The sequence below is a fragment of the Macrotis lagotis genome, chromosome X, assembly GCF_037893015.1.
Source record: "Macrotis lagotis isolate mMagLag1 chromosome X, bilby.v1.9.chrom.fasta, whole genome shotgun sequence".
In the NCBI taxonomy this organism is placed as follows: domain Eukaryota; kingdom Metazoa; phylum Chordata; class Mammalia; order Peramelemorphia; family Peramelidae; genus Macrotis; species Macrotis lagotis.
In genome coordinates this window covers 187046762-187071903 of record NC_133666.1, presented here as the reverse complement: position 1 = coordinate 187071903, position 25142 = coordinate 187046762, and the positions used below count along the sequence as shown (strand labels likewise).

Here is a 25142-nt window from a genome sequence, read left to right as displayed (position 1 = left end):
AGTAAATATCTAAGGCCAGATTTGAATTCAGAAAAAGTCTTCCTGACTCCAGGCCTGGTACTCCATACACTGTGTCACCCAGATGACCAAAAATAATCATAATACTGTATCACTAATATCTTGATTTTGTGCAAAATACAAGCTGTCTCCAGAGGTCCCTTTTTGTGAAGGACCTAGTAGTGAGAGGCAGTGCGGTTAGAGGCAGGAAGACCTTCAAATCTCATCTCTTACAAATATTTTGTGACCCTGGTCAAGTCACTGAAAATCTTAATACACTCAGGCAGTTCTATGAGTATATTTAATTTTTTTTAAATTATGAACTTAAACAAAAGCATTGCAATGTGTAAACAGTACAAAAAAGAGAATAATATATGAAACTATGAACTTCCATTTCACAGAATATTTTTATAAGATGTATGTTAAGTTTAACAAGGTAGTTAAAAAATTGCCATTTGTTTGTGTCCCTTTCTGAACTTTTTGTTTTCTTCTGTATATTTTTTAATGCTTAATTGGAGCCCTTTTGGAGAGTTATTTATCACTAACTCCCCTAATGCCTTCTGTAGTAATGAAGATGCAGACTCAAGCAAAGCAAGACAATATATTGTCTATATCTGAAAATATATGTCTATTTCTGTACCTCTATTCCATCACCTCTCTTTCAAGAGGTGAGAGATGTGCTTTATCATCAATCTCTAAGAATCTCAGTTTCAGAATAGTTGCTAATTTGCTTTGCTAGAGGAAATTTTCCCTTGAATTCCCTAGACTTATGAAATCACAAGATGTGGTCCAAAAACCATGCTATTGCTTCAAATTTTGGAGCACTAAAGAGTCCATAACAGATATGAATATAATGAACATGACCAAAGTGGAACCATAACTAGTCCTTCCTGTATATGATATCCAGAATGCCTGGATCCAAAGAACAATCACTTATTGGGAGAAGTTCCCATGGCTTTTTTCCCTATGAAAACTGTGTGCCTGTGGTAGTATTTGATTTTGTCATGAGGAGACAGTGGGACTCTAGGGTTTGAGTGAGGAAGCATATGAGAATAATTTAGGGACCTCAAACTCAGGGATTTTAGAATATTCCTGGAACCCTTTGGAAACAAGAAATCTGGTTTCCAAAGACAGAAATGATCTGGAAAAGTACAATACTGGCAGAAGTCTTCAAACAATGATGGCAAGAATATGTGTAGACTTCTATCATTTTCATTCTGCTTCCAGAAAGAGAATTCAGTCTTTGAGGTGAATCTTAGAGACAGTGAGTCCCTAGACTACTCCAATGAGAGTTACATATAGGTTGTTATCATTTAGGGGTTGTTGAACTATGATTTTCTAATGCTTTACTTTGCAATTCTCTGATGATGAAATATTTTTTTCTATTTTAGCATATACCAACAGAGAAATAGAAATAATGTTTGAGCTTATTGGTAAAAGTCAAATTTAGATAACTTTTGAAAGTTTCTAGAAAAAAAAGTTTCTAGGAAATTGGGAAGTGAATCAAGCCAAGGGTGATAATTATGATCCAAAATATCTCTTGATAATAAGTCTCTGATCTATGTGAATTCAGAATTAAATAGAAAAGAGCTACACATAGAGGAAATTGACCTGGAATTACAATTCATATTGGAAAAACTAAGTGTATGAAAAAGATATATTTCCCATACTCTGAATTATAGTTGATGGGTACCTCTTTGAATTATTCCACAAGAATTTATATTTAGTGAAGTAATGCAGATAGACAGTGAACTGAGCCGTCAGCTGGACCATCAGAATAGAATAAAAGGAAGAGATTGAGCTGAATCCTATGACCCCAAAATGTCCTTTGACATAAAAACCTATCTTTTTAATATGGTATCTTTTGGTAATGTTATATAATTATGAATCATGAATATCACAATCTCTGGAGACTTAAGTATGAATGACCATAGGACATTGGGGAAAAATTCATTGTAGTAATAAGTAGACTTTAGGATATTACCAAAGATGACTTACAAATATGAAGTTACATAAAAGATACCATTAAGGATGTCTTAATGATAGCCAGAAGAATAATAGATTAATCATTACAAAAGAGCAAGTGACAACAAATGAACAGTCCAAATGCTATACTGCAAGTGTAAAAGAATGTAGTAGAATGACTCCTGCAAATAAATAGATAAGAGCTAACAGTGAGAAAGTAGGTCTGAGTTACCACTTGCACTTGGAGAGGGAGTATTCATTCAATGAAATCATGTCTCCATCAAAGTATAGAATGCCTAACAACAACGATTAGTAATAATAATACTTTATTTTTTTTTAGGTTTTTGCAAGGCAAATGGGGTTAAGTGGCTTGCCCAAGGTCACACAGCTAGGTAATTATTAAGTGTCTGAGACTGGATTTGAACCCAGGTACTCCTGACTCCAAGGCCGGTGCTTTATCCACTACACCACCTAGCCACCCCATGATAATACTTTAAACAGAAGCTTAAAGTTTACAAAACACTCTGTTCAAAACAACTTTGTTAGTTAGGTTGTATAAGTGGTCTTATCCCATAATTAGAAGTGAGGAAGCTGAAGATGACTTGAGTTAACAAACTAACCACAGCCAGTGTCTGACTCGAGCCAAAGTCTAGGAATCCAAAAGTAAGAATCTTTCTACTTCATTACAAAGTATATGTTAGCAGTGAATTATCTGAGATTTCATTATGTAAATCAAAATTTGATAGGTATATTGATAGTTCAATATAAGACATAATCATTGTATGAGTTTTTGATTGTAATTCACTAAAGTGCTTTCTATTAGGAAGACTCATCTCAGATAAACCCTGTTTCTTCATCTGAAAAATTTCCTAGAGATGGAAATGACCAACCATTTTAGTATTTTTGCCAATAAAACCCCAAATGGGATCAGGAAGACTCAAACAAGACTGACAAGCAACTGAAAAAAAAATTCTACTCAGGTCAGTGGTGGATCTGGGCCCACCTCCTATAGACTTAGAAAACCATACATTAACATCATCTATGATAGGGCATTGTATTTTATTTATTTTCTTAAATATTTTCCAAAAACATTTTAATCTGGTGAGTATAGTTTATAGAATGTTGGACATGAAATCAGGAAGATCTGGGTTCAAATTCTGATTCAGCTGACTTTACATGTAGGTCTAATAATGGGACTCTATACCTGATATCTGAGGATCAGGTTAGCAAAGTTTGGCAAGGATTGCCAATCAGATAGACCATAGAGTCAGAAATTTTTCAGGCTCAGAAGCTTTATACAACTATGTACTAAATCAAAGAGGGGTTGCAATCTGCACTGAATGGACCTGAAGTCTGTGTCTGACTCTTCATGATCCCATTTGGGGTTTTCTTAGCAAAGATATTAGCGATGATTTGCCATTTCCTTCTTCATCTCATTCTCCATTTGAGGAAACTAAGGCAAACAGGATAAAGTGACTTGCCCAGGGTCACACAGCTAGTAAATGCCTAAGGCCAGATCTGAACCTAGAAAGGTGAGTTCTTGTGATGCCAGACCCAGCATTCTGTCTACCAAACCATCTAATTGTCTTGCCCAGAGTCATAAAGACCTGAGTTTGGGGGCAGCTAGGTGGTTAGAGTAGTGGCTAGAGTGGCTAGAGTACCAGCCCTAGAATCAAGAGGACTTGAGTTCAAATTCTACCTCAGGCAGTTAATAATTGCTTAGCTGTGTGACCTTGGGCAAGTCACTTAACCCCACTGTCTTAAATAAATAATTTTTTTAAAAAAGACCTGAGCTCAAATCTAATCTCAGACACCAGTAGCTGCATAACTCTGGAAAATCATTTAACCTCTGTTTGCTTCAAGTCCTTCAATTGTAAAATAACAGCACATCTCTCAGGGTTGTTTTGAGAATAAAATAAGATAAAATGTGGGAAATGCTTTACAAACCTTAAAGCACTGTAAAAATACCAGTTGCTATGATGATGATGATGATGAATACTTCAAGAAATTAAACCATAGATGCTTGAAGTATCCTCCAGGAAGTTAGCATACCATTACAGAAAGAGTGGTAGACTTGGAGACTTGAAGATAGGGGTACAAATCTCACCTTAGATGCTAACTGTATGAACTCTCTGAGTCCTGGTTTCCTCATCTGTTAATATAGAGATCATAATAGCGCCTAACATTCAGAGTTGTTGTGAGAGTCAAACAAGCTTATCTTAGGAACATAGACTCAGAGCTGAAATGGACTTCACAACACATCCAGACCAATTCCCTTATTTTACAGATGATGAAACCAAGGCATGGTGAAGTTGAGTCGTCCAAGGTCACACAGGCGGTCACACAGAGGTAGAATTTAAATCTGGGTTCTCAGATTCCCAAACCAATGTTATTTCCATTGCATCATGCTTAAAAGTCATATGACTGTTTACTATTATAAGTTTTCCAGATCTAATATTCTGTGATTCAATTTACTTTAATTTAATAAGCAATTTACATGTCTATGATGTATATACCCTTTCCTCTAGACACATCTCTCTGGACGATACTGACATGTTCTCCCTACTGGTAAGAATTGACTTCAATCAAACCTAGTTGGTATTACTGAATTTGCCTTGTCCATATCTAATGGGTATTTTTCTATAAATGGTAGAAGGATATTATGTAGTAACTTAACTAAACTTTCCAACTGTCCCAAGCTCAGCCTAATCTGGTGTGTGCTGGCATCTGGCATCTAGCTGCTGACTAATAAAAATAACAAATCTTATCCTAGGAACTCAAAGGATTTGACCAACTAAGGAACTTGTAAGACTTAGCAAAACCATCACATTTCACAAGGAAGAAAGGCTGCTGTTTTCTCTGTATTATAGAGGGAGACATTGAGGTCTAAAACAGTAAAATGTCTATTTTGGTGCAGGGTGAGGGAAGGACATAATTGTTAGGCCTGGACTCCCTTCAACAATAATTTTAAGATAACATTTTTACTCCTAACTAAGGACAGAGAGGAGAGTGCCTCAACATATGAAAGGATTTACTGAAGTGATTTAATGAAATTTGAGACTGACTTTGGGGTTTTCTTGAAAGCTCATTTGACAGATGAGGAAACTGAGGCAAACAGGGTTTTGTGACTTGTCTAGGGTCAGACAGTTAGTAAATGTTTGAGTCTAGATTTGATTTCAGGAAGATGAATCTTTATGACTTCAGACAAGTCATTTAACAAGCTTATTTATCTCAGTTTTCTCTTCTTAAATTGAACAAATCTTCAATCTCTGGATTGAACCATCAATTGATTCTTTTCCATCTTTACAAATATCCAAGTCTCCTCAGTCCTTAAGAGATCTGTATTAGGTTCTGCATTTCCTCAGGTTATTGTGCTTTATCTCTTCTCCCTTTCTTAGACAAACTCCCAGAAAAAACTTTCTGTATTTTCTGCCTTTATTTCCTTTCCTCAACTGACAAGTTCACTCCTCAGTTTTTTAAAAAATAATTTACTTTATTCTGAATTTAAGACATAAAACAAACATTTCCATAGCATAGTAGAACAAAAAAGATGATGTATATGAAACTGGCAATCTGCTCTGCACAACTTACATAACTTTAAAATATACAACAAAATTATCATCTAGATTTCTTTTTTAACCTTTCTTTCTCCCCTTCCTCTCCTCTCCCTAGATATGGCTACCATTATATACAATAGGTATATATAGCTATTTGTGTGTGTGTGTGTGTGTGTGTGTGTGTATACACAAATAAATGGCCATATATGTAAAATTATTCTATACATGCTTCTATTTATCAGTTCTTTCTCTGGATGGAGATTTCATCTTCATTTGTACTTTATAGCTAATTTGGTGTTTATAATAATCAAAATAACTTATTTGCTCAAAGTTGTTCTTAAAACAATATTGCTGTTACTGTATACAATGTTTTCTTGGTTCTGTTCATTTCACTCTTCATTATCTCATACAAGTCTTTCCATGTTTTTCACTCACTCCTCAATCCTTTTGCATTCTAGCTTCCTGTCCTATCACTCAACTGAAACTTCTCTTTCCAAAGTTACCAACCTCAGACATCATCCACCTTGACCTGTACTATTTTGCATTCTTGGCCACCTTTTTTTTTTCCTGAATAGTTTCTTTGGATTTTCCCGAGATTTCTCTTTCTTGAAACTTCCTCTTATCCTACATTTCTGACCATTCTTTCTCAGTCTTCTTTGTTACTTTGTCATCCATGTCTTTTTGACTGTGGGTATTTCCAGAGGTTCTGTCATAGGTACTCTTGCTTTCTCCCTCTAGTCTATCTCATTTGATTTCATCAGCTTCCATGGGCTTAATTGTCTAAGATCTAAATATAAAGCTCCAGGTTCTCCCAGATGTATAGTCTCACATAACTTATTACCTATTGGGTAATTTAAACTGAAGATCACAGAAACATCTCAAAACTCAAAATGTCCAAATCTGAGTTCATTACCTTTTATTCCCAAATTCTCCCCTTTTCCAAACTGCCCTATTTCTATTGAAGGCATCACCATCTCTCTAGACTCCCAGGTTTGTAATTTCAGGATTATTATGGCTTTCTCACTCTTCTTCACTCAACAAATCTAATCAGTTGTCAAATCTTTTCATTTCTACCCCAACAACATCTCCTACATCAGACAACACTCCCACAACAACCATCTTTCTTTGATCCTCTCATCACCTCTTGTCCAGATCATTGCAATAACTACCCAATCAGTCTTCCTGCCTCAGTTATCTCCTCACTCAAGTCTATCTTACCTACTAGCCAATTTTCAAAAACTACTTTTCCAAAGTAATTTTCCTTAAGTATAGATCTAGTGGTGTGACTCCCCTTTTCAATCAACATCAGAGACTTCCTACTGTCTCTAGGATAAAATAAAATGTCCTATGTTTAGTTTTTAAATTAAACTAACTGCCCCAATCTGTCTTTTCACCATCAATATCATTCTTTTTTCTACACCATGATATCCAGTCTTCTCTCTGTTCCTTACACAAAACATTCATTCTTCTATTCCCATGTATATCTGTTGTCTAACATGCCTATAACATACTCTCTCTCTCTCTCTCTCTCTCTCTCTCTCAGAGAAACTTTCTCTTTCTTTAGGATGCAACTCAAGCATGATTGGGTCTTTCCCACTTTTCCCATCCATTAGTACCCTCCTTCCCAAAGCATTATTTAATTATTTTGTATATATGTATATGTATATATATATGTGTATATATATATATTATATTTGTGTTTATGATTTATACAGGGTGTCCCAAAAGTCTTAGAGAAATTTTAAGCTATTTGGAACTATTAAAGCTTCAAATTTCCCTAAAGACTTCAGGTATATAATATACCTAAAGACTTCAGGTATATACTATATATTTATATTATAATTGTCTTTCATCTTCGAACATAAGCTCCTTAAAAGTAGGGATTGTTTTATTCTTCATATTTGCCTTCCCAGTCCCTAGCACAGTGCCTGAACATAGTAGGCACTTATTAAATGCTTGCTGATTGGTTATTCAAGATCATACTGGCAGCAATTGGCAAAGGCAAGATTCTAACTTCTTAAAATGTGAGATTGGCATTGGTGACTAAAGTTAGAACAGCAATAAAATGGTGAAACAATACTGGCACAGGAAGTCTATTTCCTAACCGTTGTAGTCAAAACCAGTTAGTATACAAAATTATGGAGAACTGTTGGGACAATGCATGACTTTAACAATATTTGAAGCAAATGTCCAATTCAAGTCTCAGGCAATCAATTTGAAATATTCAATGGGAAGAAACTCCCTCCAATGGCAATTAAGATAGAAGTTCTTAATGTAGCATGGCTTTTCTAGTGCCTCCTGGAAACGCTTGCCACTAATGGAATAGAGAGGCCGCAGAGAAGGTTGGAACTGTGTGGGGAAACTCATTTTCCAGAATACTTGGGTTGCCATTTCTTCTACTCATGAAGAGACTTCCTGCTGCACATTTTTACAGAAAAAAAAAAATTTGCAGAAAAGAGACTCCGCATTGGGGTTCCTTTCCGAGCAGCTAGAGGGAAGAGAATAGGAAGAAGGCTGCATACAGATGAGCAAAATGAAAACTGGGATCACTCTTGGGGAACTATGGCAGATGAGAAACAGTGCAATGGAAATGGAGTAGACCAGGGCTGATTTGAGTCTGATGAGATGAGCTTCCCATGAACCACAGTTGAGATGAAGCCATCTGGAGACATGTCAACCTACAGCAAGCAGCACTCCCTCCAAGCATTTGCTGAGGCAAACCTTGGCAAATTTCAAAAACCTGTGAAACTCTACCCTTATTTCCTCAGAACGGCTGCCAAGGAAATCTCAAGTAATAAAACTTGCCAAATTCTTTCTTTTTTCTTTCGTCTTTTCTACCAGCTGGTAGTAGGGATGGGAAAAGGAGAGGAGGGAGTCCATTTTGTATAGAAATCTCATTATGACCTTTTCTTTATAGTTTTGTTTTGTTTAGATTATTGCATGATGGCTATCTTACTATGCGTCAATAAATCACATAGCTGTTAAGGGGGGGGGGGGAACAAGTAAACTTTATAAATGAAAAGGCAGACCCTCCTAAAACAGAGATGGGATCTTAACAGCAGAGAAGAGTGAGAGAGATCTATCCTGTTTTTGTTATTTCTTGACATATTCAGGTCTTTTTCCTAAATCTGTGAAGAATCTGGAGTCTGAAGTGGCTGCTACCTGGGGGAAAGAGTGAGTAGCTTTGAGAGGAGGTGGGTTACTTCTGTGTATTCAAAATACTATCTGGTGACCACTGAGGCAGAGCTGTAATCACCGGTCACAAGCACGGTCCACTCCTTTGTAGTTATTTGATTGACAGCTTGAGGGGATTGTACCACCTGGTGATAAAATTACATCCAACATACACATACAGATGTACAGATGGTTGGTTAATTAATTAACTAATTAATTATAAAATAGAACACTGCACTCTGTAGATAAAGAAAGTAAAGGGAGCTGGATATGACTAAATAGAACTCTGACAGCACCACTATTAGTTGCACACCTAGCCCACCAATATTCCCTGTCATATTGATATATAAATAACAACCTACATTTATGTAGAATGTTCAGGTTTTCAAAGTGCTTTAGAAATATCTCATTTTAAAAAAAGAAATATCTCATTTTAGCTTCACAAAACTTTGGGGAAATAGGTGCTATTTCCCTTATTGTATAGATGAGAAAACTGAGATAGGCTAAGTGACTTGCTCAAGGTCACACAGCTAGTAAATGTATAAGTCAGGATTTGACCTCAGGTCATCCTGACTCCAGCTCTAGTGCTCTGACCTTTATACCACCTAGCTTTAAAAATAATCCTTTCATCCAATCCCATCTCAGGGTGGAAGTGGGATATAATTATCCCACAATGAGAGAATAATTTCCTCTGTTCTCATAGAGTAAAATAGCTTTAAAGCATTTAGCTAATCATCTTTCTTCCCAAAATACATGTCTCTTCTAAACTTCCCTACTATTTACCTAGGTTCATAAGTTTGAAGTCATTATTTTACACCTCTTTCCTATACTGCATCATGTCACCAAATCCTGTTGATTCTCTCTCTACGATATCTTTCCTGCTGATCCAGTGCTAATCATTTTCTCTGACACCCCTCTAATTCAGCCCTGTCTGTGTGATTTGTTATCTTCTAACAAATCTCCATGCCTCCCTGACCATTCCTTTCTATTAGATCCAATGAAGTTCTACCTATCTAAGTTATATCACTTGAGCTTCCTCCTAGTTTTTAATAGCTTCAAATCATCTTTTGGGGTACCTTTTTGAAAAAACACACAACTATATTTGTTTTTTGTAGGGTTTTTTTTCCCCTTCAGTTGTGTCTAATTCTTCATACCCCACTTGGGATTTTCTTTTTTTTTCTTTTTTTTTTAGGTTTTTTTTTTTTGCAAGGCAATGGGGTTAAGTGGCTTGCCCAAGGCCACACAGCTAGGTAATTATTAAGTGTCTGAGGCTGGATTTGAACCCAGGTACTCCTGACTCCAGGGCCGGTGCTCTATCCACTGCACCACCTAGCTGCCCCTTAGGATTTTCTTAACAAAGATTCTGGAGTGGTTTACTATTTCCTTCTTCAGTTTATTTTACAGTTGAGGAAACTGAGGCAGAAATAGACTTGCCTAGGGTCACATAGCAAGTAAGTGTCTGGGGCCAGATTGGACTTCAGGAAAATGAGTCTTCCTGATTCCAGCCAATACTCTATTCACTATACTCCTAAATGTCATATATAAATATATACTAAGGAGTTAAATGCAATGTAGTTTGGAGAGAGGGCAGTAGTAGATGGGAAAATCAGGAAAGATTCCATGTAGAAGATGATGCTTGAGTTGAATCTTAAAGGATACTACTGCCACTTTCCCTTCATTAGCATCAATTCCCCAGCCCCAAATAGCTCCTGACTATTTATTGAAACTCCCCTTCCTCCAAGGTCACCAATGCTATCTTTATATTGAAATCCAATGACCTCTTCTCAGTCCTCCATCTTCTTATGGTTGTTTGATGCTATTAACTACTCCCTTCTTTCTGGATACTCTCCTTTCCCTCAGGTTTTTGTGGTGGTTGTTGTTTTTTCCTTGCTGTTTAATTGCCATTCTCCTCCTTATCTGCTCAGCTTCCTTTGCAAGATCAATACCTATATTTTAATCCCTATGTGTGAATGTACCCCAGTCCTGGGTCTTTTCTTCTACACAGTCATAAGAAGGGGTTCTTAAACTTTTTTTGTGCCTCATGAACCCCTTTGGCAGTTTGGTGAAATCTCAGTGTGATTAACAACTACATCAATAACTCATGGAATTAATTCATTGTCTTCTTATTGCCTTAGGGATAAAAGACAAACTAATACCTAGAAGATTTCCCTTTTCATATATCTTTTGGAATGCCCTTACATTCCTCCAATTACTTATCTCAAGAGTCACATCCTTTAAGGGACTTTTCCTTCAGTCCCCTGTCATTAGTATAATCCTCTATTGTACCTAAAAATAACTTTTGTTTACATATCTTGTATTTATATATGCACCTACATGCTGTATCCACTTATACTATAAGCTACTCAAGGGCAGGGAATGTCCTTTTCCTTAGTTTTCATCCCAGGTCCAATCACAGTGTCCAGTTTGTGGTAGGTTGTTGTCACTGGTCCTTCAATTTTAAAGAGGGCCAATGACATTACTGGGTGATATCTTAATTTACTTATGAATTGTATTTAAGGGACCTAGAGTTGCACAAAATTGTTAACTTCACTCTTTCTTCTAGAGTCATGGAAGTCCATCAGCAAGACAAAAGTCAAGAGACTGGTGATGGTCTGGATGCAATTGATAACCTTGGTGTTTTCCATGTTTGACCATATTCGAAGCACTCCAAATTACTTAGATGCCTTCATGGTTATTGAAACAAATTGTTTTCATCCTCCCATTCTCATGTTTAGGGTAGACACCACACTAAGTCACCGACCAGGTTGAGGCCTATCCATTACTCTCAATCTAGTTTATCCTGCCTGCAGAAATAGTTTTATTGGAGTGTATTCACTGTGCATGTTACACCTTCTTGGAGCCACAGGTGAGAGCTGGGTGAAAGTGGACTCCAAAAGTAGCTGAGAAGCCCTGAAAAGGACTAGGCAAGTCCTTACACCTGGAATGCTAGTTCTCACCAAACACCCCATTCAATAGATGCTTATCAATTCAACAACAAGTGTTTATTAATACATCATTAAATGTTATTCATGGATATCAGTAATATAGTAATATTTAATAAAGCATGTTTATTGAATTATATACTCAACAATATTCTCTTTCTCATATTTAAGCTTTCATAAAGACATATTAAATATTTACTATATTAGAGCAACATTTTCTTTTTCTTTAGTATATCTGACATCAACACTAGAGTATTTTATATTCAGTGTAAATAATGAAACATTGTCCAAAACTCTGGTTCAAAATGCCAATTGTACTTTCTCAGTAGGCTTCACACTTCTTCCATTAAGGACATCATCCTATCAAAAATAAGCTCTCCCAATTGCCCATTAACCAAGGGTAGCTGAGACTGCTCAAAGAAGCCCAATGTGTCTTGATGCCCAGTGGGTAAAAATGTAATCACTGGCTTTTGTTATGACCAAGAAAATTTTGAGCTAAGGACAGAAATTGGGATCAAATTCAACTGATATTAACTTAGGCAGTGCTAAACTATATCTGATAGCAAAGCTTCATTATCATTCACATATACTTTTCCTATTATAGATCTCTTTAGACTCAGTAATAATAATGATAATAATAATAGTAATAGCATTTATTTGACACTTAAGTTTTATAAAGAGTTTTATATAATATCTCATTTGATTCCCACAACAACTTTGGGAAGGAGGTATTATTATTATTATTATTATTATTATTATTATTATTATTCCCATTTTACAAATAAGGAAATTGAGACACTAGGAGGTTCAGTGACTTACCTAGGGCCATACAGCTAAAAAGTATCTAAGACTGGATTTAAACTCAGATTGTGGCCTGGACTGATACCAAATAATGACTGATCTTTAGCTTCATTTATACACCAGCAGACTCCTACTTCCTAGAACTTATTCAGGGACTGTCTTCAACTCCTCCCTTTGCCAGCTATGCCTATGTTGGGGGGGGGGGGCTATTCCCTGATATTGATAGAAGGAAGGAATCACATGTGGCTGTTAAGATCAGAGAGGGCTTCATGGAGGAGGAGGTATTTGAATTTTAAAGAACAGGTAGGACTTCAATAGGAGAATGACTAAACAAATTATGAGGCATGAATATAATGGAATATTATTATCCTGTAAGAAATAATGTGTATTATAAATACAAAGAAACATGGAAAGATCTGTATTAACTGATAACAAAGTGATATAAACACAGCCAAGAAAATAATATAGGCAGTAACTACAACAATGTAAATGGAAAGAAGTAAATGGAAAGATCAAAAGTAAATTAACAAAATCATAAAGATTAACAAAGATTTGAATGAAGAGTTATGAGAAGACACCCCCAACCTATCCTTTCATGGAGAGAGAAGTTCCACAGGTATTATACATTGCACATGTTTTTAGACTTTCTCAGTGTATTGATCAGTTGTGCTTATTTCCCCCTCTCTAAATAAAATACTATTTGTCATACAGAATGGTTTATTGGAAGACAGGGGAGGATACTTAGGATAACTGTGATGATGTAAGCAACAGAAAATATCAATAAAAATTATTTTAAAATAAAATAAATTAAAAATAAAAACAAAATATAAAAATGTAAAAATAAAGATAAACAGAAAATAAAGAACCAATAGAATTTCTGTAAGACAGGACTGTTCCTGTGCATAAGAAAGAGAAGAGGAAAAATTGTGCTAGAAAAATGCTGTTTAGGCATTTCTTGAATGTAACTTAGATAAAAGCAGGACTAGTATTAAATGTTCTACCTAGTATTATTCCTCTTCTTTTTTTTTATTATTTATAATAGTCAGGAAAACATTTTGACCACTCTTATCTATCATTCTCTAATATAGGAATCTTTGCTTAGAATCAGATTTTCATAAGAAACATTCCAGCAAAGGATAAAAGAAACGTGTCTGAATAACTGTACTCAAAATGAAAGGGCCTTAATGGCCCTCCATTATCTTCTGTGGAGTTAATTGAGGCTAAAAGCTCTAGACACAGAATTTTAGGAGATTACACTTCGTGATTAGCAGTATGTATTTCTTGACATCTATCAGTATAATTACATTAAACTCTTTCGTTGACCAATGTGGTTAAGATCAGGATGTGAAGCCAGAGAAAAATTCTCGATCACTGAGCTCAGTGTCTAGAAGGCAAAATTTGAGGCATGTTTCAACCCCTACTTCAAGGAATATTTCTAATTCAATGAGAAATTATTGTAATACAGTGAAAAGAGCCTTAGACTTGGGTTTGAATCCCAGGCTCTTCTGTTGACTTCATTTTGGGACTAAGCAAGTCACAAGTTTCTCTAGACCTTAGTTTTCTGATCTGCAAAATGAGATAATTCTTCTAGTTTTAAATTCATGATTCTTTTGTAATGGGGGTCTGGCATTTTTCTCCCCCTTTATTATTTTCTATTTATCCAGTATATGAATTATTTGTACATATTTATTTGTTTATTATCTACCCCATTAAATTATGAGCTCCTTGAGAGCAGAGACTGTTTTTTGTCTCTTTTTGTATCTCCTCCCAAGCTTAGCGTAGAAGGCCCTTAATCAATGTTTATTGACTAATTGCCTAAATGGTATATAGTGTGCCTATATGAGCAGCTCCCCACATGGAGACTCTGGGGAGCTCCAATCCTGCTTCCAGGACAGTCATGATGATCTGGGATAGAAGTATCTTGGAGAGTCTGGATATTTCATAACTGTTTCCAGTTGACTAAAGTGAAAGTGAGACTAGCGAAGAAGAGACTCTTCTATTGGCTATGGAATGATTCAAAAAAAAGTCTATCAGACTCAGACTCTGCCATCTTTTGCCTCACTCATTCTTGGAGGGATCTTTATTGATTCTCTTGCTGAGAGTCTATGCTGTAAGGGATAAGGACTCCTCCACCTTCAGAACATATATCTGAAAAAAGTCCGAGCCTGGTCCTCTGCAATTATTCTTTTCTGATTGAAGTGGAGTAAGCAGAATTTCTGTGACTGTAGGTTGAAGAAGTCTGGAGGGAACCCAATATCCCAGATTTCTTTACAGCTAGCCCAATATCTTGAGAAGGGGGAAAGAAAAAAAGAATAAACTTCTGACTCCATTCCAGAGAAAATTAAAATAAGAATCCACCTGACAGTGAATTCACCTGTAGTCATGAATTTGGAGCAATTAGTGCTATGAAGGAATTGAGCTAAGTTTGTGTGTACTCCTCCAGATACTGGTGTGAGGGGATACTGTACCTTGGAGGTATTGGGAAATCTCTCAAAAGAGATGGGTGACAGATAATTGCTTATTCCCTTCCCCTTCCTACTCTGTTCTAGTGTGTGTGTGTGTGTGTGTGTGTGTGTGTGTGTGTGCATGTATTTGTTTTGCTTGGTGTTAATGTAAAAGCTATTGGTGGTAAGTTGTGAAATGGAATTGGTATTCTAGTAATAGACCCCTAATAACTGGAGGAAAATGCAGCCAGTTGGGGGTGGGAAGGTCAAGTCCATGGTAGATACAAGAAAAGATAGTGTTCAGAAATCTCTCAGAGTAACTGAGAACCCCAAGGGGTGATATCATAATACTGATCCTGCAAGAGGGAAAGAGAGGTGGCTTATATATTATTATTATATTAACAAGAGACAAAAGTAGCTAAATAGCTTAAATAAGTTTGGGTAATAGCTGAAGAAATTGTGATGCATGAATATAATGGAATATTATTGCACCATAAGAAATTATAAATATAAAGAATCCAGAGAAATATATGAAGACTCATGTTCTGGTGAAGAGTTCATAAGTATATATTATGATACATAGTTCATAAATAAGGAAAATAATATACACAATAACCCAAACAATGTAAGAAGAAAACCAAAAATGAGATAGGCAGCAGTTATTTGGTACCATAGATAAAGCACTGAGCCCGGAGTCAGAAAGACGAGTTGAAATCTAGTCTCAGATTGGGCAAGTCATCTAACCACTGCTTCAGTTTCAATTCTAAAATGTGTGTAAAAATAGTACCTACCTCCCAGAGTTATTGAGAAGAGCAAATAAAATAATAATAATTGAAAAGGCATAATAACTGACATGAAGTGAATGCTATATGTTAGTTGTTTCTGTTGTTAATGTTGCTGTTATTCAAAACCTGGATCTGCATTTAGGGAAGGATACCAGGGAAACCTGAAAACTGCCCAATTACTGGGAAACAGGTTCTGAAGCCAAAGAATCTTGGCTTTGGTCTCTTGGAGCCACAGCGAGGGAGGCAGCCCTAGAAGTTCTCTGTCCTAGGAGACAGAGCCAGGCAGGTATGCTCAATTCAGATCCCTTCAAGAGGCCTGAAGTCAGGGCTCCTGCCAGAGCTATATGAGGAGTCACCAGCCCTGGGGACCTACCATCAGGAGCTTCCAGGAAGTCTGAGTCCAGTGGGTGCTTTGACATCCAGTTGAGCCCTGACAGCATAGCAGCAAGAACCACGGTCAACTCCCTATTGTGGATTGTAAAGGGAGAAAGAGACAGAGAGAGAACAACACTCACAATGGGCCACCAGAAAAAGACAAAAGCTAAGATTTGTGACAGAGGCTGTGACCAAGTCCCAGTCACCCCCCTCCAGAAGTATGATATTCAAATTGTAGAGGGAACGGGACCAGGAGGAAGGGTCTGCAGAGCTCCATACCTAACCCTATCCAAAAGCTTAGTCAGGGGCTGAGTCTGGCAACCTGGGAAATATGAGGAAAATTCCAAATATAATGAAGAAATAGTACAAGTTAAGAGCAGTCCCAAGAGTAAACCCAAAAGACAAGAGTAATTTCATAAAATTACCTAGATATATTAGAACCAGAGCATAAAGGGAAAAAAAGAACATATTAATCACCTTTTGAAAGAATCCTGCAAATGAAACTTTCATGAATTTCACAGACCAAATCCAAAGCTTCTATATAAAAGAAAAATAAAATACTATATCCAGAAAGAAATCAGATATCAAGGAATCACAATCAGGATCACGTATGACTTTACTGCAACTACTTTAAAAGAGAGGAAATACTGGAATATGACATTCCAAAAAGAAAAAGAGACTCACAACCAAATTACTTATCTAAGTTCATGGGGTATCTATAACTTTTGCTTATAATACTTTTAATATTACAGTAATATTACCAAAGTCCTTTGTTCTAATAGAAAAAAATCTCATTTACAAACAAATCTCAAAACAAAACTCTTTGGAAACAAAGCTTCAACCAATTTAAGTTATGAGAATGATTCATTTCACATGTAAGTTGTGTAAAGATTTTGCTCAAAGTTTATAGTTCTGCTCATTTTATCAGCTAAGCCTTTTCAAGTGAACTTGTTAGGGAGGAACAAGTTTTCTGCCTTTTCTTTAAGGCATGAAAACCATGATCTTTATGAAGCATTTCGTTCCTTTTCTCCTAGCATGATCTAGTATAAGTATAGTATTTATACTGCAAAATGCATTATTTTTAATATCACAATTCCCAATATCCAAGTAAAGCAGAAGGCAAGATTTTCAGAATAACAGGAATCTGCCCCAAGATACCTTAATAAGAGATGGGGTTACCATAGCAACCTGAAAGTTAGATCTAGGGAAACTGATAAAGGAAAGGGATTAGGAAAGGAAAAAGAACTAGAATGTAAAGGGGTACACTTGACCTGATATTGGGGAATTGATGAGCAAATTATGATCTTTGAATTATAATGAAACATTATTTTGTCGTAATAAATGATGGGACAGCAAATATCAGAGAATAAACTGATACAAAATGAAGTGAACAGAACTGTGATAATAGATAAAGTAATAACATTTTAAACAAAACAAAGATATAAGAACTCTGATCAATTCAATGACCAACCATATTTCCAGAGAACATGTGATGAAACATCCTACTTACTCTTTGAAAGAGAAATTGTGAACTGAAGGTTCAGGAAGAAACATACATTTTTGGACACAGCCACTTATATAGACATGTTTTTCTTGACTCTGCTTATTTGTTACCCAGCTTATCCCCACCCACACACTCAGTTTTTAATTCTGTAGGGATTGAAAGTTGGGACTAGGGTACTGGTTGGGGAGAGCAATAATGATAAACCAAAGAAGGACCATTTAAGCATTTTTTAAATACACAAAAAAGAACACAAGAGAATTCCAAAAGAAGCACAGACTAGCAGAACAGTTTTAAATGTTAATGTGTAGGATTAATTATATACTTAAAAAAGGCAAGCAGCATGAAATAGAGATTTATGGTTCATATATGATCCTTTTTAGGGAGCTGCAATATATATAGATATGCTCATTTTGAGGCATGTTTAAGTTCAGCATAAATTTTTCAAATTGCAAATTATAAATGGTCATATGAAAATGTACTCCCAATCACTAATAATAGTAAGTGAAATACAAACTAAAACAATTCTGAGATTTAACTTCACACTTAGCAAACTGGAAAAAGACAACAAAAATAGTAGTAAATGATGGAAAAAGTTATAGGAGGTTGTGTACAATAATCCAGTGTGGATGGGGTTATCTATGCATTGGTCTAACCATTCTGTATATCAATTTGAAAACATGCAGAAAGAAGGGATAAAATTTATCGATACCTTTTGATCTAATGATCCTACTACTGAGAATTTACTGCAAGAAGTAGTAGACAGAAACAGAGTTCTAATTTGGACCAAAATATTCATAGTAGTAGGTAACAACTGAGAATAAAATAGAATACAAATTTATCACTTGTCACTGGTCTCAAGCCACTCTTGCTGACAGTTCTTGTCCATAACAATCATACCCACTTCCTTGCCTGTGCTAGTTCTTGTCCTGTTTGCTATATATTCTCACTACACTCAGGGTAAAAGAGAATCCTGCCTCTTCTGCAGCTCAGTGAGGAGAGTTGAGGGTATGATACTGATGGCATTAAGAGAGCACTGGCCAAACTTCCTTAGGAACCTTCCCTACCTCTCCACGCAGACTGCTGCTACTACTATTGTTCAGTTGTGTCTGATTCTTAGTGACTGCTTATAATACTTAGCAAAGATACTGAAATGGTTTGCTGTTTTCTTCTCCAGTGGATTGAGGTAGATAAAAGTTAAGTGACTTGTACAGGGTCCATAGCAAGAGTCTAAAGTTTAATTTGAACTCAGGTCTTCCTGACTCCAGGCCCAGTACTCTATTCACTGAGCCACCTCACTGGCTCTACCATGACTGTACTCAACCATAAATGACTTACAGAAAAGCCCCTTTCCCCTATCTTACAGTAAAATTGAAAGTTTGTGTGCCTTGAAGATGGGATCTATACCCAACAGGTGAGTTCTTCCAGATCCAACCCAACCTTGCTCCATTCCCATGGTTTTGACTTTGGTTCCCTTCTTCTACCACCGGACCCACCCATCCCCCTTATCCTAGGTGGTAGAATTTCTAGTTATGGTTCTGTATGGGAAAATCATTACAGTTAACTAGCAAACAACAAACATTTAAATTCTGGGTCTGCAAACTAAATGTTCTCTAAAGACCTCAGAAATTAATTTATGGAGACTCTTCAGGGAACCCCCCCCCCCCCCTTTAGATGGGTCTCTGTCTTAATTTAAATTAAGCTTGCATCCATTAACACTAATCCAGCAGCCACTTTCTGGCAGTGTGATTTAATGAGCAAGCTACCATGTGTCTCATGCTTTTTTTCAAAGAATATAATAGAAGAGTGCACTAGTATAAAGGGGAAAGACCAGTTCTCAGTCAATTAATTCTCACAGAGATCTTTAAAATGTCCTCTGGACTTTATTTCTAAGAAATTTCCAGAAACTAAGAGATGTTTGCTTACCGGGTTTTTGCTTCCTAAAGTTAAAAATAATGTTGCCACCTTAAAACTATACCTGTGGAAGTTGGGGTGGGGAAGAAGCCTTTTCGTGCCCTTGGACCAAGTAAGATAACTTCAAAAAGGACCAGGGGCAGCTAGTAGGTGGTGCAGTGGATAGAGCATTGGTGCTGAAATCAGGAGTACCTGAGTTCAAATCTGGCCTCAAACACTTAATAATTACCTAGCTGTGTGACCTTGGACAAGTCACTTAACCCCATTGCCTTGCAAAAAAAAACATTAAAAAAAGAGGGGGCCAGCAAACCAGCTCTCAGTTTTTTAATCTAGCTTCAATGATGCTCTATGCTCTTGGTTACTGATCTTTCTTTTCATTCTGTCAAGTCAAAGCACTTTTGCCTATTGTGTGGTAGGCTCTGTCCTAAGCACTGTCCTAAGTTCTGAGAGTAAAAGAAAGATAAACAAAAACCAGCTCCTGCTCTCAAAAAGCTCCCATTCTAATGGTCTGCTTGGTTCTGTACCTTTTTTCAGCATTGTGTTAAATTGCATAAAGTTGGTATTTTGGCCTTGATCATTCATTATCTTCTCTCCCATATCTATATATTTTTTGCAAGGTAATGGGTTAAGTGACTTGCCCAAGGCCACACAGCTAGGTAATTATTAAGTGTCTGAGGATGGATTTGAACTCAGGTCCTCCTGACTCCAGGGCTGGTGCTCTATCCACTGTACCACCTAGCCACCCCCTATATTTTTGTTACTAATAGAAGTAGAGCTTTGGCAGACACCACTAATAATGATACATGCTACTGAACTTGACTTTCCTGTGGGTTTGGTGCTTCCTCAGATGTCTGCACTAATCACCTGTGGCTGCTCCTGGGCTGCCCAGGACTCTGCTAATTTCTGTTAAATCCTGGTTACTCCTTTGCTTCTGGACATGCTATTATATTCTGTGGAGTTCTGTGGGATGAGGTCTGATTTACCTGTCTGACAAGTAGAGGTAAGTGAGAGGGTGGGATAGAATATACCTCAAAGACAGGGATTGTTGTTTTTGTCTTTTTTATTTCCAAGTCCACTCAAAGGGCTCTATTACTTAGTAGACAATAAACTGTAGATTTATCACTGAGTTGCTGGCCATTTTTGTTTGCTAATTGAAAGTGTCCGATCCCTGATAGACCTATTGGTCTCTAACTTAAAGCAGAATAAAGAATCAAATTGAAAATTGTGGGTGTGTGGAAGAAGGGAAGAAGAGATAAAGAGATAGAATAACAGACAGAGAATTAGAGGCAAAACAGAGACACAGAAAGAGGCAAAGAGGGAGGGAAACAGAGAAGAGGGAGGGAGAGAGAAAATGAAAGAGAGAAGCAGGGAAGAGTGAGAAAGAGACAGAAGAGGGAAGAAGAGATAAAAAGGAGAGAAGGAAAGAAGGAATGAAGAAGAAAGTGAAGGAAGGAAGGGAGGAGAAAGGGAAAGCGAGAGAGAGAGAGAGAGAGAGAGAGAGAGAGAGAGAGAACAAACACATTAACTAGAACCAGTGATCTTGGCCTTTTGCAGATCTTTGAAAGAGTTTCCTCCCTTCTCTAGTTTCCCTGTACCTTTCAGTATTGTTCCTAGAGTTCAGGAAAACGAATGCCTTAATATATATAGCACTTTAAGGTTTCTAAAATCTTTACATATGTTATCAATCTCACTGGAAAGGATTAATTAGAAAGAACCAGCTGTGATTCAAGGGGCAAAATTTAAGTCAGAAGGATTAGGGAATCCCTACTGTAAAAAAACCTTAACCAGGAAAGACAGTTAGGGAAGTTAAGAGAGGAAAGACAAAGAGAAGACAACAGTCGGTGGAGGATGGAAAGGGTGATAGAGAAGCTGATGAACCATGAAACTGTCAAATTAAATGACTTCTGGGATAGAAACAGGTGTGGTTCACCTGTGAATCATTTTGATTACACAGAAGCACAACTTTTGTGTTACCTTTGACCAATTGTTAATCAGCAACACCACAATGAGCTAATAGGTAACATTAATCTGAGAGATAGTCTAGTTTCAACCCTCAAAATAAAATATCCCCAAATAGTTACTTTTAATTTCATGACAGATTTGGGGGCTTTCTGAGTAATTCTGTCCCTCTCCAATGCACGTTTCATGCTATTGCCCAAGTCATCTTCCTAATACACCATTTGATCATGTAACTTTTCTAGTCAAAAGCTTTCAATGACTGCCCAGTACCTACTGAATTCCAAAGAGGCTGTTAATTCTGAAGCCTGGAAAGTGATCATGAGAGGACAGAGAAGAGGACTAAGGAACCTTCTTTCTTAAGAAGACTATTTTTTTAATGCTTCTTTGAAGAAACTTTATAATGAGAATATTTGATGTAACATGCACACACCCTTGCTCCATTCTATCTGGGTCTCTTAAATCCATCTCCCTGCTTGGTATTCCTAGGTACCCTGAAGGAGGTTGGGAGGGAAGTCTGTTTACTCTGCTTTGACTTGAACCCTGATCAGCTCTTTGTCCCATTTTTATTGATGCATTCCAGTAACATTTAACCAATTAGCCTTGGGCAGCTAGGGGGTGCCTGGATAAAACAAGAGGCCTAGAGTCAGAAAGACCCGAGTTCAAATTTGACATCAGACACTTATTAACTATGCAACCCTAGGCAAATCATTTAACCAAGTTAACTTAACCAAGTTTCCCTAAATTTCCTCATCTGTAAAATGAGAAAGAAATAGCAAACTGCTCAGTAATTTTGCCAAGAAAATTCCAAATGGGGTCATGAAGAAGCAGATATGACTGAATGACAGAATGAAAATGGCAGACAGGTCAGTGTGGCTTAATTTTAAAAGTGCATGAAGGAAAGTTCAATAAACCTGGAAAGTTGGGCTAAAGTCCAAATGTAAAGGTTTTTAAAGGACAAACAGAAGAATGTATTATCCTAGAGGCAAAAGGGAGCTATTGAAACTTTTTAAACTAGGGGATAATATAATCTGTGCTTTAGGAAGTGTGGGGGAGGATTTAAAAAGGGGTTCTAAAGGCAGAGTAAGAGATTAGAAAACTAGCATAATAATTCAGGTGAGGAGGGAATAAACTAGGGGAAGATTTTGTGAGGAGAAGAAAATAAAATGGTTATGAGAGATAAGAAGGCAGTATTAAAGAGACTTGGCAACTGAATACCGGAGAGAGCGAAGGAGAGAGCAGAAATGGGTTTGATTTCAAGATTTCAAACTAGGAAGATTGGAAAAATGCTAGTGCCCTCAAAAGAAATAGGAGCATTAGTAATAGAAATAGTTTGGGGAAAGACAAATAATTCTGCATGAGATGTGTTTTGAATTTGAGATGTCTCTAGGATATGTGCCTAGAAATATATTTGGCATTGTTAAATGATAGAAGGCTGTATAAATGCAATTCATTACAATAATTATTATTATTTTGTATCTGAACCTGTGATTTATCAGTAAAAGGCATTCCTAATATAGAAACTCTCTCTTTCAATGCAGATTGACAATTCTGCAATTTATAGTTTAGGGATTGTTGGGGGGTTGGGGGGAAGAGAGACTAGGAGATTAAGAGACTTTTGAATAATCACAGATTAAAATTCATAATTTCCTGACTTCAAAGCTGACCCTTTATCTATGATACTAAAATGTCTCTAGGACAGGATTCTTAACCTTTCAGAGTGTCATAAATTCTTTTGGTATTCTGATAGACCACTACTTAAAATGATGTTTTTAAATACAAAAAAAAAATACAAAGGAAGTCAATTATATTTAAATACAATAATCAGGGGTCAGCTAGGTGGTGCAGTGGATAGAGCATTGGCTCTGGATTCAGGAGGACCTGAATTCAAATCCAACCTCAGACACTTAATAATTGCCTACCTGTGTGACTTTGGGCAAGTTACTCAAACCCCATCGCCATAAGTAAATAAGTAAATAAGTAAATAAATAAATGAATAAATAAGAAATAAATAAGAAATACAATAATCAACAGTTTTAAAAAGAAGCCAGGTTCTCAGACCCAAGACAGGTCGAGAACCTTGACTCTTAATAACTTATAATGATAATTCAAGAGTTCCTTACCTACCTCCTTGCCCCAGTCAGCTGAGGGTTAGAGTCATAGTACTACAAAGCCAAAGGCCAGGAACCAAAGATGAAAGTGCTGAGGGAATAAACAGGATGTCCCAAAAGTCTTAATGTGGTTTAAGTTATTAAAGCTTAATATACTCAAAAAGCCTTAATATACTCAAAAGCCTTCAATGACTATCCGATGTCTACCTAGTAAAGTTAAAACTTCACTGAAGACTGGAAAGTGACTGAGAGAATAAAGAGCAAGGACTAAAAGGACATTCTTCTTGAAAGGACTTTTTTTGTTTTATATTGTTTTTGTTTAACTCATATCATGTGAAGTATTATAAAGAGAATTCTTAGTGTACCATAAACATCTTGGCCCCATTCTGTCAGGGTCAGGCCTCTTACATCTCCCTGCTCACTGTTTTCAGGTAACTTGAAAGAACTTGAAGAGGTCTCTTTGTTATTGGTTTGAGTTCCACATTGGTTATTTCCCCCATTTTTAGTCCTAGTGACTAACACTCTAGAAGCCTTTAAAGCTATTAAAGATTGAAACTTCACCAACTTTTAAGATAGCCTCTATACAGCTTAAGTACCCTTGCCCCAAAGAGAGCCAGAAAGAGAATGAAGGGGGGAAACCAAATCATTGCAGGGAAAATTATTCCCTCAATGAGTCTGTGATGGTGGTCACAAATTACAGGTCCTTTTTATTGAAACCCTTAGAGAAGTGCTTTGGGGACCATCCACTTGTCCCCCTTTTAGTTCTCCAAACTGAGGAGGAGCTGATGCTTTTTGGCTTTACTTCTTTTCCTTGTGCAATGACCCTTGGCAGATCACTTGTCTGGGGCATCAGTGTGCTCAAAGTAACTGGCTCACTATTTTTGTCTTACCTCATCTATGGGCAGGACTCCCATCAGCATTAACAGAAGCTCTTCACGAAGAGAAAAATCTCAGGGTGCAGATGAAAAAGATAATATAGAACTCACTTTTAAACCTATATCAAAGAAAGAGAGAGACTGAATGTTACTTATTCCTTCCCAAGCACTCTGAGCCCAGTATAAAAACGAAAAATTTCCCCATTTTGTATATAATTTTCATTAGGCACTTGTATTAGAGTAATAAAGTGATTTTTAAATGTAAAAAATTAAATACCCTGTTATATCTTCATAAATTAATCCAATCTGTAGCGGAAGTCAGGATGAGGTCAAACATATTATGTCTTATCTAAAAAGCTTAGGATGATAGATCTAGAGCTAGAAAGAATCTTAAAGTAATCTAATACAACTTCTTCATTTTACAACTGAAAGAACTAAAATCCAAAAAAGAGCATGTATTTTGCCCAAATCAATTTGATTCCAGATCCTTTCTCTTCCCCACACTATCAGGCTACTTATTAGTTTCAATGATTAAAAGACTTTTGTAAAATAACTGAAAAGTATATATAGCTTTTAAAACACTTTCATAGTCATTATTTCATGTGAACTTCTTTTGACATAGGTTAAGTAGATGTCACCATTTTACAGATGAGAAAATTGAGTCATATGTCACACAACTAAGTGTCAAAGTCAGAACTAGAACCCAGGTCTTCTGACTTTCAAGTTCTGAGTTCTTTCCAATCCA

General features: G+C 36.6%; 1 protein-coding gene across 4 annotated transcripts in view; it reads right to left on the bottom strand.

Moving 5' to 3' along the window:
* FRMPD1 (FERM and PDZ domain containing 1) overlaps positions 1-25142 on the bottom strand; it is a 263914-nt gene that overhangs the window by 173306 nt on the left and 65466 nt on the right. For 3 of the 4 annotated variants that reach the window (XM_074200548.1, XM_074200546.1, XM_074200547.1), the window contains one exon: positions 24413-24516. The gene's annotated coding sequence lies outside the window, so the exon portion shown is untranslated. Of the gene's footprint in view, positions 1-16038; positions 16131-24412; positions 24517-25142 lie in introns of all 4 variants that reach the window. The other variant, XM_074200549.1, reaches the window with a different exon arrangement.